Consider the following 17,300-nt stretch of genomic DNA (forward strand, 5'->3'; position numbering starts at 1 on the left):
CTCCTCTGCTTCTCATTCTCAGTGGGGTGGGGAGGGGGAAATATGCTCTCCTTGTTTCTGGTGCCCTGCACTGGTCTGCTGCTCCCCGGGACTCTGCAATCCCTCATAGCTACTGCCAAACACAAGTATTGGCGTCTTGGGCACAGATCCATTGTTGCAGGATTTTAGTTTAAAATCACCGTCAACTTCTTCAACAGGCCTTTGAAAGCCTGTATGGAGACGCCAGCATTAGGAATGGGTGGTTGAACCTTTTGGAGCAGCACTGATTCTTCACTTCCCACTCTCTCCAGATCCACATCAGTGGCAGCTCCGCTGTTACAGTAGCCCCAGCAGCACCATCATGCTCAGTATGACCATATTGTGAAGTAAAGCTAAATAGAAACACACATTGAAAATAAAAAAAATGCACTAAAACCTGTGAAGCAAAAGAAAGATAGATAGGTTTCAAGCAAAATATTAGAAGTGTTCCAGAAATTTGAACAATCCAGACATACCTAAGAGTGAATTTCCTCAGTAAAGCATTAGAAATTGCATTAGAAATTACAGGGTTGTTGTTATAGGAGACTTCAACTTCTCTAATATTGACTGTCACCCTCCTTACCACAAGAGGGATAGATGGGGCAGAATTTTTCAGGTGTGTCCAGGAAGGATTCCTGACACAGTATGTGGACCAGATGACTATAGTAGAGGCCATACTGGATCGGTACTGGGTAATGAACCTGGTCAGGTGACAGACTTCTTAGTGGGGGAGCATTTTGGTGAGAGTGACCACAACTCTCTGAGCTTTAGCATAGCTATGGACAAGGATACAAGCAGACAAAATTGGAAAGTGTTTAATTTGGGTAGGGATAATCATGATGGGATGAGCAAGGAACTAGGAAGAGTAAGTTGGAAACAGATGTTCACGGGAGAAGGCACAGAAGTAATGTAGAGGACCACATTACTTAGGGTCCACTTGCGTTGGGTTCAGGAATAGGTTTTCCCCAATCAGATAAAGGTTGTAGGAAAAGAAAACCATAGTTGACAAAGCAGGTGAGGCAGCTAGTTAAGAAGAAGCAGGAAGGATACATTAGATATAGGAAGGTGGAAACAGGAAGGGCTCATAAGAATTATATGGCAGCCAGGAAAGAAATTAAAGGAATCAGGAGAGCTTAAAGGGGGCATAGGAAGGCCTTAGCAAGTAGGATTAAGAACCACAAGGCATTCTATACGCATGTGAAGAACAGAAGGATGACAAAAATGAAGGTGGAGCCTCTAAATGCTAAAGGAGGCAACAGGTTCCTGGAGTTGGAGGTGGTTGGGAGGTCCTAGATGAATACTTTGCTTCAGTAGATACCAACAAAAAGGATATTGATCGGCATGAGGTTGGAATAGAACAGGCTTGTGTACTGGACATTGTTGAGCTTAAGGAAGAGGAAGTGTTGGATCTTCTTAAAAAGATTGATAAGGCCTCGGGGCCAGATGTGATATACTTCAGGTTGATGTGAGAAGGGAGGGAAGAGATAGTTGGGGCATTGGCAATGAGCTTTGAGACCTCCTTGGCCAGAGGATTGGAGAATGACAAATGTGGTTCCCTTGTTTATAAAAAGGTAATTGGGGAAAATGCTGAGAATTTTTTAGACCGGTGAATTTTATGTCAGTGGTGTGCAAATTACTGGAGAGGATTCTTAAGTATAGGATCTATGAGCACATGGAGAAGTACAGTCGATTCAGCATGGCTTTGTGAAGGGAAGGTCATGCCTCATGAGCTAAGTTGAGTTTTTTGAGGAGGTAACAAAGAAATCGATGAGGATATGGCAGTAGATGTGGTCTATATGGATGCTAGTAAGGCATTTGGCAAGATTCCCCATGAAAAATTCATTCAGAAAGTCATGAGGCATGGATCCATGGAACCTTGGCTGTGTGGATTAAAAATGCACTTGCATGTAAAAAGCAGAGAATTTGGGGTACAAATCCATACATTTCTCAAGGTTGCCACACAGCCGATAGGATAGTTAAGAAGGTCTATGGGATGCTGGGCTTCATTAATGGGGATTTGAGTTCAAGAGATGTGAGGTCATGTTACAAATCTACAAATCTCTGGTAAGACCACACTTAGAGTATTGTGTTCAGTTTTGGTCACCTCATTTTAGGAAGAATGTGGAACCTATGGAGAGGGTGGAGAGAAGATGTACCAAGATGCTGCCTGGATTAGAAAATAGTCTTTTGAGGCAAGGTTAGTGGACAGAAAGTATTCAGTCTGGAGGTCAGTGACTAGTTGAGTTCCACAGGGATCTGTTCTGGGTCCCCTGCTCTTTGTAATTTTTTAAAAAATGACCTAGATGAAGAGGCGGAAGGATGGGTCAGTGTTTGCGGATGATACAAAGGTTGGAGGAGTTGTGGATAGAGCTGAAAGTTATCATAGTTACAACAGGATATAGGCAGGATGCAGAGTAGGGTAGAAGAGTGGCAGATGGAGTTCAATCTGGTTAGGTATGAGATGATACATTTTGGAAGGTCAAACCAGAAGACTGAATACAGGATTAATGGTTGGATACTTAACAATTAGAGGAACAGAGGGACTTTGGGGTACAAATCCATACATTTCTCAAGGTTGCCACACAGCTGATAGGATAGTTAAGAAGGTCTATGGGATGCTGGGCTTCATTAATGGGGGTTTGAGTTCAAGAGATGTGAGGTAATGTTACAAATCTACAAATCTCTGGTAAGACCACACTTAGAGTATTGTGTTCAGTTTTGGTCACCTCATTTTAGGAAGAATGTGGAACCTATGGAGAGGGTGCAGAGAAGATTTACCAAGATGTTGCCTGGATTAGAAAATAGTCTTTTGAGGCAAAGTTATCAGAGCTAGGACTTTTCTCTTTGGAGCAAAGAAAGGTGAGAGGAGGCTCAATAGAGGTCTACAAGATTCTGGGAGGCATAGATAAGGTGAACAGCCAGTGTCTTTCTCCCTGGACAGGAATAGGAAACACCAGATGACATCTCTACAAGGTGTAGGGAGGGAAATTAGTGAAGATATCAGGATTTGTTTTTTACACAGAAAGTAGAGGGTGCCTGGAATGTCTTGCCAGGGGAGGTGGTCAAGGTTGAAACATTAAGGGGATTTAAGAGACTCATAGAAAGGCATATGGATGAAAGAAAAATAGAGGGTTATGAAGTAGGAAGGGCTTAGTATTTTTAATAGGAATAGGTCCCTTCTGTCATTTAAGAGAAGGTTGGTTGTGTACATGGATGTGAGGGGTTGGAGAGTTATGGGCGGAGAGCAGGAGGGGGAAGCTAGTGGAGTTGTTCAAGTGAACCGGCGTGGACTTGAAGGGCCGACATGGCCTGTTTCCACACCGTAAACAGTTATATGGTTATGTAGGTTGGCACATCAAGGGCCGAAAGGCCTGTACTGTGCTGTAATGTTCTATGTTCTATGCAATATCTCTGAATGTGTAGTGGATTTGTGCACACTATCTCTTCATTTGAAATAAGTAGCCACATAATTAAACATTAATCCAGTGCTTCGACCCAAAACAAATCTTAACATACAACTAAGTTATAAACATAGAAACTTAGAATCTTAAAGTTCAGTACCCCGTCCCTGCCTTCTCTCCATAACCTTTAATACCCTTATACTGAAGAAATATATCTAAACAAACAAACTTAAATGGATCCCATTTTAAAGGAGGTATTAGGAAGAGTGAAAAGTATAGTAGTTATTGTAGGCCTTTGAAGAACTGATGTCTTCAGTAATGTTATTATGGTTCTTTTCATGTTGAAGGCTCATTTTGAACAGTCATGGAAGATATATGCAACTTCTTCATCTCAGACACTTACTTGGAATTGAATATGAGTGACTTCTAGTCCTGTTTTATGAATTCAGATATGGCCAATGGGGCTGATGATTCTTCCATAGATGGGGCATGTCATGTCTGATTGGGTGGATAGCGGTGAGCTCATGCAGTGTTCTACTGCTAATGCCTCTTTGTGCTCCTAATGCATGGTTCAAGCTTCTCAAATACCCTTTCTCTGATTTTAATGGTTGTGGGCTAGAGATTCCTAGGAGTTAGTGGGCTCATCATATTTCTTTGACTACATCTTTGGATTTTTTCCTCTATCCTTTGGTTATCTCTTTTTAGGACAAAGCTTGGAAAAGACTGTCTATTCTGTGAGTTTATTGCTGGACATGTGGACAACATTCCCATCTATTTTGCCTGACAGAGTGCTACTAGGACCTCAAGACTGGGGATGTTGACATGGGAGATGATACTGATCTTGATTCACTCGTTCAACAAGTGAACCTGGAGGTCTTTGTGGTACTATTCCATCATCTTGAGATGCAAATAGTTCAGTTATTGGAAACATTTATGAGGGCAGGATAACTGTTTTCCAGTAGATCATAAATTTGGTGCCTGGTCTGGTTTTGCAATTTAAATCGTGATTCCTTATTCTTTTTTATACTTCACCAAAGTATCCAACTCCATCAAAGTGGAACACCCATCTCAAATTCAGCTGTCCACAAAGGTTTGTTTCCAACTTACACTTGCTCCACAATGGCATGCCACCGTGATGCTAACCCACAATTCTACACTGGTGAAGACCAGTGTCAAACAAGGTTGCATCTCTGCCCTAATAGTTTCTTGCTATGTTGTAGATCCAAATGGAAGTGGATTTAATTCTCATATGATTAGGAGACAGCCAATCTGCATTCCACAACCAAAGTTACCCAAACCTCAGTAGTCGAGCGGCAAAATGTGTTTGCTTATGCTCCAAGTTCAAGATCCAGGCTATTATTGTGACTTTACTGAAGCAAGGGATTTACCTTCGACATCTTCCAACTTCATCTGCACAAGACTACAATATGTTTTTTTTCTCTTTTTTTTAACTGCTTGCCCTGTTACAGTCAGCATCATGCATCATGAATTAGGTTGACTTCAGTGCTCCAAAGGGCTTATGGTGGATCCCACTTCATGGCTGCTTGTTTCTGGCAGAGGACCAGATCCAACTGCATTCCTGGATCCTGATTCTGTGCAGAATTATGTCACTTTATACATGCTGCGCCAAGAGAAAAGGTCAAATTTTTCCACAAATGATCATTCTGCTTTATCTCTATTCATTAGAAGGCTGCTAGTCTGTTCATAATTTTGTATAAAATTTGTAAAAATTTAGTAAAAATATTTGTATAAAATTATGAAAGGCATAGATAAGATAGAGGTTGGTAAGATGTTTCCATTGGTGGGGAAGACTAGATCTAGGGGACATAGCCTCAAGTTTCAGGGTTTTAGATTTAGAATGGAGATGAAGAGGAACTGCTTTTCCCAGAGGATGGTGAATCTCTGGAATTTTCTGCCCATAGAAGCAGTCGAGGCTATCTCAGTAAATATGATTAAGACAAGGTTGGATAGATTTTTACATAGTAAGGGAATGAAGGGATATGGGGAAAAGGCAGGTAGGTAGAGATAAGCCATGATCTCATTGAATGGTGGAGCAGGCTTGACGGACCACATGGCCTATTCCTGATCCTATTTATCTTGTTCTTATGTTCTTATAACTATCTTGTCAAACAATGGCCTGCTCTGAGGCTCAAGGACTGAAATCCGATTTAAGGTCTGTTCTCAAATTTCACCTCTTGTCGAACTAGGCTCAGAGAATCCACCCCGACAGCAGTATCTTTGAGACACGACATTCAAGGAAGAGCAACAGTAGCATAACAATATTGACAGCCAGACTTGGAAACAGCTTCTTTCCACAAGCAGTGAACTTTATGGAGGGGACACTGTCTGGTCTGGTTCTTCATTAATGATTGCAGGGACTTAGGAAATGGGCAGATAATCCAGTGATGTTTATGATAAAGTTTCTCAATACTTGCATGATGTTAGGAATAGTCTATAAACTATCAGCCAGACCACATTTATGGAGACTGATGAAGATCCTTACATTCAGGTGAGAATTTATGAGTCCTGAGTCACATGATTCTGAAGCTAATGGGACACATGTCTAACGCCTCCAATGTTAAGGTTGGTGGAAGCATCAGTTGAGTAACTAGTTAAAGCATGACTCAAGTCCAGAACTAAGAAGCATGTTATGACCACCAGCCATATCACATCCCTGTTTCAAATCACAACATTGCATGTATCATTATTATATTGATTCAACCTGAAACATCAATTGTTTATTTCCCTACACAGATGCTGCCTGACTCACTCAGTTGCTACAGTTTTGCTTTGGATTCATACACCTGCAGGACATTATGTTTCCATTATACATCAATGATTGTCTTCCTACCTCCACCTACATCCCGTTACTCCATATTTTTATCCTTGTGAATAAGATAACAAGTGTTTAATGGGGGGAGAGGGTGTAGAATGACTAGGATAGATATACAATCACACTGTCCATCATGGTCATTATACAGCTTAGAATTAATTAATTAATTGTCTTTTTCATGCATAGCTTAATGACCTTGTTATGTCTTACAGCTGGACAGTGTTGTGTGAACAGTTACACGACTGTCTTCTTTGTGTCGGTCCAGAATCCACATTCAGTCTCCAGCATAAGAATTGTGTGAACCTTTCTCCAGGAATAAGATGGAGGGACTCACAAGAAAGAAAGTAATTAGCTAATTTCTCTCTGGCATTGATTATCTGCTGCACCAGATCTTCTAAAATCAACTACTAAAGTGAAGTTAAAGGTTATATTACTTCCTATTGAGTTTGCGGTGGGTTTGGTATGACACCAGAAACCCTAACCAATTTCTACAGATGTGTGGTAGAAAGTATGCTGACTGGCTGCATAGCAGTCTGGTATGGGAACACCAAGACTCCTGAGTGTAAAGCCCTCCAAAAGGTAATGGACGCAGCCCAGGACATCATAGGCAAAACCCTCCCCACTATTGAATACATCTACAGGAAACGCTGCTGTCCAGCAGCAATCATCACCACCCAGCATAAGTTTTGTTCTTGTTAACATCAGGAAAGAGGTATAGGTGCAACAAGACTCACAGCACTAGGTTCAGAAACAGCTACAATCTCTCCACCATCAGATTCCTCAATAACAAACTGAATCAGAGACTCATTTTTGGTCTCTTATTGTGCACTTTATTGATTTTCTTTTTGTTCTCTGTATTGCACAGTCAGATGTTTACATTTGTTATCTGTTTACAGTTCTTTGCTTGTTTAAATGTTTATGCTGTGTATAGTTATTTTTTCATTACCAACATATGCCACTTTTAAATAAGTAAGACCACTTCTGGCTGCTCATTTGAGTAAAGAGGGGCATATGTGCCCAGAAGATGGTCACTCCTGATTAAGAATAATTCATCGGGAAGATCACAGTTCCACGACCCTAACAAGAAAGGGGACACTTGTGAAAACACTCATGAAGAATATCTCGCTGAAAGACAGTTCATCAAGAGACTTGAGTTTAAAGAGATCTGAAGATATAAAGTTTAAAAGTGCTTCATTACTCTGAACCACAATTTAAAAAGATCCTGAAGTTCAGGCAAGTTTGAAACTGGACTTTAAAAGAAACTTTACATACTAAACTGAAATAGTTTGGAATTTTACACACACACATTTATATTTGCACATAGTGCGGTTAAATTTAGACTTAAGTTTAGAGACAAATAAGAAATGTTACGTTATTAATAGTTTAATAAAAACTATTATTTTGAATTTACCATTGTCTGGTGAATTTTCCATTAGTTTGTTAGTACTAATAAGGTTTTATTAGTTCATAACACATCTTTGTACTCTGACAATAAATCTGAAATCTGAAATAAGTCATTAATATTAACTGAGATAGTGAAACTTTAATTTTAAACTATTAAGTATCAACAACAAAAACATACTTTTATACGTTATTTGTAGATCATCTTAATATTAGGTTTCAATCCAATGGGATTAAGACTTCATGACAATTAAAACAGAATGATGAGAAATGAAACCTACAGTCACAGAAATATTTATAGAAACCTGCTAAAAAATTTAGGTGAGCGGTTTCACCATCCAATGGCACTAAAATTGACAAGATTGAATACAATAGATTGCCATGTCATTTCCCTTCCTCACCCACCCAATTACTGCTGCAAATTCACCACTGACAATATAGAATATAATATTGTTGAACAATATTTAAAATGTACTCCTTACTAAGGGAAGAAATCAGTTTTGGAACAGTGCAAGAATTCTGCCCTTTCACCCAACCTCAGTAGAAAGAGCCTACTTGCATATACTCTACTTTAGTTAGGTTGCCTAATTTGAACAGAACAGCTCCTCTTGTTGTGTGGACTGGGAAACTTGCTAAATGCATGCATTTTCAATAATTTTTTTTGTTGCATTTGATGTTTCGTCTTGTTAAAGAAAATAAAATTTGTCATTGTGTACTATTTTGGAGCAATGTTCTTGATTTTTTTTTCCTCTGGGGTGATGCTGAAGGTTATTTCTCCCAAGCAATGGAGTCAGAGAGAAAGCTGTCTCCGAATCGAATTAGTCAGGCATGTGTGAGATTTATTGTCAGATAGGAAGACCATCTCTCACTCCAGTCCAAATTGAAGAGATTATTAAGGAAGAAATTGCAAGGATCAGATGAAGAAATTATCATTTTTCAATCATCTGAATTGTATTATTACGACTTTTATTTTTGACTATGTAGTGCAGCTCATTATGTGGATGGCAATAAGGCAAATTTGTTCGAAACACTAATGAGACTTGATAGAGTTGGTAAATGAGTTTAGAACATTGAGACTAATTGTCTGGCAGTCAATTTATGCTTTTATTTTAAGGGCCATTCCATATTATGCACAAAGTATCATGCAACATTAATTTATTTGTTCTATGTCACTGGTTAAGTAGGAAAATAGATCCATTAAAACTATTCCACTTGGATTCAGAGGTGTAGAAATTGTTAATGATCATGTAAGAATTCTTAAGATGACACTTTTCCATCCACAGTTTTAAATAGACAGATTTCCATTAAATTATGTAGGGAAGGATATTAGTGAAGCATAGAACATTACAGCACAGAAAATAACCCTTTGTTGAACTATTATTCTACCTTGTCTCACTAACCTGCACCTTGTCCAGAGTCCTCCATATCTGACCCATCTTAGTACCTGTTCAAATTCATCTTAAATGTGAAAACTGAGCCTTCATTCATCACTTTAGCTGGCAGCTTGTTCAACATACCCACTACTCTGAGTGAACTTCCCCATAATATCCCCATAAACTTTTCCCCTTTCACCCAACCTCAGTAGAAAGAGCCTACTTGCATATACTCTGTATCCCTCATAATTTTGTATACCTCTATCAAATCTTCCCTAATTCTTCTACACTCCAGGAAATAAAGTTCTAATCTTTCCCTGTCTTTCCCTAATCTTTCTTGAAGACTGGGCAACATCCTATTAAATATTCTATCTTATTGATATCTTTCCTGTATGAAAACTGCACACAATACTCCAAATTTGGCCTCACCAATGTCTTATACAGTTTTACCATAACCTCCCAATTCCTATATTTAATGATTTATGAAGGCCATTATACCAAAAGCTCTCTTTACAAATCCATTTACCTGAGACACCACTTTCATGGAATTATTAATCTGTATTCCCAGGTCCATCTGTTCTACTGCACTCCTTGGTGCCCTACTGTTTACAGTGTATATCCTACCTTGGTTTGTCCTTCCACAATGCAACACCTCATACTTGTCTGCATATAATTTAATTTGCATTTTTTTCAGCCCATTTTTCGAGCTGGTCCAGATTCCTCTGCAAATTTTGAAGCCTTCCCCACTGTCCACAATACTTCCAATCTTTGTGTATTCTGCAAAATTGCTAACCCAATTTACCACATTATCATGCAGATCATTGATATAGATGACAAATGACAATGGTCCCAGGACCAATCCCTGAGGCACACCACTAGATATAGCCTCCAGTCTGAGAAACAATAATCCACTAGCACTCTCTGGCTTTCCCCGTATAGCCAATGTCGAATCCATTTTACTACCTCATCATGAATACTGAGCGTCTAAACATTTCTGACTAACTGCCCATGTGGGACCTTGTCAAAGGCCTTACTAAAGTCCATGTAGACAACATTATCATCCTATTTCTAATCTCACTAGCATGTGGCATGTGTAGCAATCCTGAAAGCACAACCCTGGAGGTCCTGTCCATCAACCTACCTCCTAACTCCCTGCAATCTCTTTACAGGACCTCATCACCCTTCCAAATCACACCATTAGTCCCTACATGGACCATGACATCCAGCTGCTTACCCTCCCTCCTGAGAATGTCATAAACTCAATCTGAGATATCATATCTAGGACCCTGGCACAGGGAAGCAACATAACATCTGGAATTCTCAATCTCTTCCACAGAACCTCTTATCTGTTCCCTAACTATGAAATATCCTATCACTACAGCTCATCTCTTTTCCTCCCTTCCCTTCTGTGCCAGAAACCTGACTGCCATTGCTTGTCCCTGGTAGGTCATCTCCCCCATCAGTATCCAAAATGGTATACTTGTTATTGAGGGAATAGCCACAGGGGTGCACCGCACTGACTGCCTGTACCCTTTCCCTCTCCTGATTGTCACCTAGCTACCTTCTCCTCTGAGGTAATAGATTTAATAAGGTGACAACTATTGACTCAAATGTTAATCTATCTAATTTTACCTTTAATTGTTTCTATCTGTGAGTGTTTCAAAAATTGTTAAGGCATTACCAGAAGGTTTAAGTCTCATCATTGAGGTTACATGAAGTCATGTAACACTCAAGTTTTCAGGTGCTTTCCTATCAACTAAGATCTCCAAAGGGTTTCAAATATTCCCACAGAATTAAATGCAAAGGTGACCAAGATTTCATTTTAATGGTGAAATTGCTCCTGCAACCAACCATTTACAGAAGATCAGAGATGGATTGTAATGCATGCTTTATTTGAAAATGCCATTACATTAAGAAGCTATAACTGAAAACTCTAATTACACTGCATTTGGCAGAATAAAACAGGAGAAGCCATGACAGGCCGCTTATCAATATTTAAAGGATGGCCTGTGATATGTTGATCTATTAGTGCATTATTTTACAATCTGTAATTTCAGTCCTAATGGGGTTGCTGAACATTTGATTTGTCTGTACAGGGAGCTCCCACAGTTCTGTTGTAGTTGTCTTTTCCAAAAATTGTCAACTCTTTCAAGGGGTAGTCTGGTAGTCACCCTGCTGCTTTTAAATCTCATCAGCGGCTGTGAATGAGAGAAGTACTGTCGTTAAAAAGGAGCCAGAAAACGTAAGTGCACATTTAAATCTTCTTGGGGATTGTGAGAGTGGTACTGTGAACAAGAGTTGGGGGAATTGACCTACCAGGGACAGTTAAAAAGCAACAGGAGAGATGTGCTTATTTAAATCTTATTGGGGACTCCAAGAACAAGACTGTGAACAAGAGGTGGTGCATTGTGAGAAGTAGGTGATCACTTAAATCTCGTGAGCAGGTGTGTGAACAAGAGGTGGAGCATTTAAAAAGAAAATCAACAGGAGAAGTACTTGTTTAAATTTCTCCATTGGCCAATTTGCTGTAGCCAATAAAAAGAAGGGAACCTCAAATGGAAGGTTTTGGCTCACAGGGGCTGAGTAACAGGTAAGGTTTTTTTGGGCATTGTAACAAATAGTAGTTTATGAGGGTGAACAGTCAGGGGCGGAAGCTTGAACGTAGTCATTTGGAGGGTTTGAAATGTGTATATTTCAAAGCAAGGAGTATTAAGACTAAAGAAGATGAACTTTAGATCTCTCTATTGGCTAATTAGTTCCAGCCAATAAAAAGAGGGATGGCTCAAGTGGAGTGGCCCAGTGAATGGGTGGGGCTAAGAGGTTTAGGCTCATAAGGCTTCAGTGAACAGAGGCTGATGCCAATAAGAGGTGAACTGAGGGTTTTATAGTGAATCATAGTGAAAACCTGAGTTAATTTGAGTTTGACTTTGTTGAGATTCAAATTACACAGTTAATCCAAGTAATTGCATTTTATCTTTTAAATTTGGAGTTTATTGGCTAAATAAATTGTCTTTTTTCATGTGTAAACATCTAAAACAAAACCCTTATCACTCACTTCTTTGTGCTGTCAGTTCATTTCACCTCAAAGTGGAAGTTGATGGAAGCCAATGAATCCACAGTGTCTTCCTGTACCACTCAGACGTTTCCAAAATTAAATTTATTAAAACAGGAGGTTACTCCAGTGGAAATAATTTTCGGCATAGTGGATTCCACTATCTCACTTGTTCAAAAATAATGACAACCTATTTCTGTTGGGAGATTACTTTGTTTTAATTGTATCTGGATCCAATTAAATATGTAAGGTTAAGCACAGCCCAAAGTGAATATTTATTTTAATGGTAGCTAACTAAGTCAGATTCCAATTGGTAAGAGATAAGTTGTCACTGATTTTGAAATAATGAAATTGAGGAATGCTGCACAGGAAATATTTTCCTCTTGACCTTCCTCGTCCATTAATTAAATGACTGCTGTCTAGAGGCATAATTAAAGATCAGACACAGAACATAGGGGGAACATATTATGGCACAATATGCACCCAAGGAAGAACTTCAATCAAAATTTTTAAACAATCTATGTGGCGCTCATTATGTAGGGCATGCCAATTCATGAAAGACGAGGATGCTAATTGGGATAGCCTCCCTAAACAAGCTGAGGTACTTTGATGTACAATTAATTGTGCTTCTGATGTCAGGAGATATTTTGCAAGTGGCCTGAACTTTGTAATGGGAGTATGGTCTAAAAGGCATTCTGATCTTTATTCTAACCTAGTAAACATTTAAGGATGGGAGGGATCTTGCTGTGCAAATTTCCCACACTGCATTGGAAAGTGCCAGGTTGAAGCATTGTTCTCTATCAGCAGGAGATGCTCCTGGCACAAGCTTAAAAGGCATTGGGAGCAGTTAGCCAGCAAGGTTAATATTGGGAATTAAATCCATGGACCACCATGCCATCCCACAAAATGTTCACTTGACCTCAAGATGGATTAGTCCAATCCACATATGAGGACAGGTGCAATTCAAAAAAAAATACGGATGCTGGAACACTGATATTAAAAAGAGTAATTGCTGTAATGTGTTTAGTAAGTTGGGTCTTGTCATTGGAACAGGAAACAGAATTAATATTTCAAAACTTCACTAGCATTGGGAAGGGGAGCAAACCCTTTTGTTTTGAGTTACAGAGAATGGGGGAATGATAGAGAGGCCAAAGGGAGTATCAATGATAATTTGTATCCTAACAGCTGTATCACTAAATTCATTGGTTATCTATTCTATACACTACTATAGAATGTGCACCACCCATTCATTGGCTTCACTGCTTCCGCGTACCTTAGTCTACTGCAAATTCATACAGTCTTCATGTCAGGCTTATCACTTATGTTCAACTTACTAACACGCTTCCCTTAGTTTCACAAACCTCGTTACAAGCAGTAGGATTTCACTGGCAGAGGGCATCTGTGGTTGCATCCATTCAACCCTATGGAGACTGCTTGCCATGATTAGAATGGTCATTAGAGATTTTCAACAGTAGAAAATTTAAATGACATCTTCATAGTTGATTAGTACATCCCAGGAACTTTTCCTTTGACCCACGGCAGTTGCACTAAACATAATGCCACATTGAACTATATCTCTGTCATCTCAGACTCTCTTCTGATTTACAAATCATTTCTGACATGCCGTTTTTCTTGCTACAGTCTTATCAGAAGAGCAAGATAGAAGACATTTCTATCAAATTTAACACTCACAGTTAACACAAATATTGGCAGAACAAAATGTAGGGATTAGATTACAGCTGTAGTTTGATCAGTATTGGGTGTGTGCTGCTTGCAGCTTGAACAGCTAAAAAGGTTTTGACATGAGCCTGGACAGAGTTTGCACACAACTGCAGCATTAGTGGATTTAGAGAGAATTTCTGTGATGGTGCCTATAGAAGGAAAGTGATGTGTTTGTGCAATGAAAGACTTGGTGTATCCTGATGAAGTTTGGAAATGAGAGTCCTTCTCCAACCTTGTACGAGGCTTTGCAGAGCACTTGGAGTTTTCCAGATTGGTAGTGGTAGCTAGCTTTACAGTGACACCTGCAGAGCCAAGTAATGTTTAAATGTCTCCGCTTCCACAGTAAATCAAGCAGATCAATCATTTGGGTGCTCCATGAAAATTCATCTGGGCTTATCCAACTTCATTTTGCTGTGCATGTTCAAACTGCTGACATTAAAGTTATGATTAGCATAGGGGCTTGAAAATCCACACACAGAGCACCTGAGTTCACAATCTAATCTGGGTTGGAGCTGTGAGACTGCAACTCTACCATTGTGCCACGTTCAAAATCAACACCAGGGTTCCACAAAGTGCTGTAGATATGATGTGGAGAAGACCTCCCCTATGGGAAAAAGCTGCTAATCTCCCAATGCCATGTGTTCTCTCCACCTTTTGGTCTCCAAATTGACTGCATCAATGACATTGCTTAAACAACAGTGTGTCATAGACCATTAGATATTGCAAAGGCATCCAGTTGTAGTCTGAAACAAACTTATTGGCACAGTGACTTTAATAGCCTAACAATACTGTATTTACTTTTCTCTCATTTCAATTGTGACAGGTTTCCGTGAGGATATTTTATTGAAGCACAGATTTCGCTCTCACATTATCTCCACTGAGGTTGTTGAGGGGATTGTTCATGTTTTGTGATGTGGCTTCCTGCTGAGAGCCTTCTTATTCCTTTTCCTCCCAGTTGGCCTATTCCATGCGACCATACCTGGTTCAAAATTTTGAATTTCGGCCAAAATGTTTTGGCATCTAATGCGCCATATTTTGCCAATTTTAGCAATTTTACCAAACTCGAAAGTATTGCTGTAACATGGAAATTTGATGTTTAATTAACCTTAGAAAGATGGCATGCTGAGATTCAAAGTTGTATTCCTTTAGAAAAAAATACCTATAATTTGAGGGGTAAATATTCTTTATTTCTGCAAATTTGGAGTCTGTATGCTAGAATTATGAGGTTAAAATTATAGTTTTTTAAAAAAATTCTCCTGACCAATGAAGTTTTCCCTGAATGAATAATAACTTTATGATAATTCTGGGATCCTTGAATGTCATCTGATGCAATCAGAATTAATTAACATGTAGTAATGATATTATGTGTTAATTATGGGATTACATTAGGTTTAGGGGGAGGGAGGGTTTTTAATGTATATTTTCAGCATATATTTGTTTACATTGTAATATGGTGATTTATTATTGTCTGTTATTATATATGTTGATTAAATAAAATTTAAAAAAAAGAGAAAGCACAAAACATTTGTGAAATTGTTGCAAGAGTCACTAAAAATCAACCTGCAACCACAAGGCAAGTATTCAATTATCCTTTAAATTTTTCCAAGAGATCCTTCCCGTCGCTAAAGGAGTGTTTGTTTGTGTCAAGAGAGGGTGTGAAATGAACAGAGGCAGTTTTGAGAATGGGAATTCTAAAAGAGTGATGTATGGGGCATGAAATCACAACCTGCTTTTTTCTGAATATTTTTGTCATTAGATAGAGACACCCCACATACCCACGTGTCGCGCTCTCACTCAACTGTCTGATTTGCATCACAGATGTGTGAATGCACATTGAATATAATATTTGACACATGTCAAACAAAAGTGGGTTTTTATACTTGAGTTTTGCAGACAAAGAAGCAAAAAAATATTAGAAAAGGACAATTGCACCCATTTTACTCAAGCCTAATGTACCATTTTGTTTTTCTGTGGTTTAAAATAATGCAAATATTTATAAATTCGCTGTGGAAAATAAATATTAATGCATCTCTCTTTGATTTGCTCATGGATAAAAGATTAGAGAAGAAATAATTGAAGACATGCATACATAATTCTTGTATCACTAATCACAAACTTGAAAAAGTAAATACTTTATATTAATCATTTGCTACTGCCACTTTTCAGTAAATGCATTCTGGAATAATTCCAGAATAATTGTAAAATGTGTTTAGGGGGAGAGCACCAAGGTTTTTGCTGAGGCAAACTCCCACTCAGTGAGTAAAGCAGATATACTGAGAGAAGAGATGGATTGGGACTGATATTCAATCTGTGGGATGGGGAGTTTGGTCTTGAAGTAAACAAGAATTAATGGCAAGGAAGTAGCAGGCTCCTAGAGCTGAAGGTTTGGACACAGGTTTGTTTTTTCACTTGTTTAAGTTTATTAAAGATTATGAAAATCACAACAAAAGGCTCATTGAATGTTGAAATAAAAACTTTACCATTTTACTTTAAAAAAAAATTACAATTCCCCACAGGTGAAATTTATCATTTTGGTTACTGGAAATGTAATGGTGGCGTTGGTCATGCAGCTAATCCTCTAATAACTGACCATAGGTATGTGACCATAGGTATAAAAACACAAGAGACTGCCTGACCTGTTGAATTTTACCAGCAGTTCGTTTTATGTTGAACAATCTGATGGTCACACAATGGTAATGTTACTGGACAGATAATCCAAAAGGATGGTCCAAAATTAATAAAATATTTTTATTGATTTTTAAAGTATAAACAATTGAACAATACAATTATACAATGTGCAACATAATTAACATAAAAGAAAAATAAGTCACAGCATCTAAATTAAAATTCCATCGCTGGTGTTTAATGGTTTAAATCCTTTCTTAAATTTCAATTTATTCGGTTAAACAGTAAATAATTTTTTTTTAAAGTGACTATGATGTAACAAGTCAGGAGTGAAACACAAAAGATGAAGGACTCAGGCCCAAAAAGTTAGAAATGTATCTTTACCTCCTATGGATTCTGTGAGACCTGCTGAGTTCCTTTCGCATTTGTGCTTTTTACTACAATCACATTGTCTGCAGACTTTCATGTTTTTACTCCATTCATTTGCTCCATTGCGAAATATCTTGAAGGGCTACCTACACTGAAGAATTTCTCCTCCTCTAACACTCCTTGAGGAAGGGCTCAGGCCTGAAATGGTGGTAATACATCTTTTCCTGCTATGGGTGCTGCGAGACCTCCAGAGTTCCTCCAGCATTTCTGTGGTGTAACAAGTTGAGGCGTTTACCGATAATTTGAAAGACGGAAACCTGTTGTCCTTTCCTGCCCTGGTCATGCGTCAAAAGTATGTGCTCTCTGATGATAAGCTGCAGCAGTTCATGAAAAGTTGTAGCTCTACTTAATCTGTGGAATTAGTTAGGGACAATAAATATAACCTTGCCAGTGACTTTCCCTATTATATATTTACATCACATACCTATTAAAAACAGTCAATTTTG

The sequence above is a fragment of the Narcine bancroftii genome, chromosome 7 (genome assembly GCF_036971445.1).
Source record: "Narcine bancroftii isolate sNarBan1 chromosome 7, sNarBan1.hap1, whole genome shotgun sequence".
Classification (NCBI taxonomy): Eukaryota; Metazoa; Chordata; class Chondrichthyes; order Torpediniformes; family Narcinidae; genus Narcine; species Narcine bancroftii.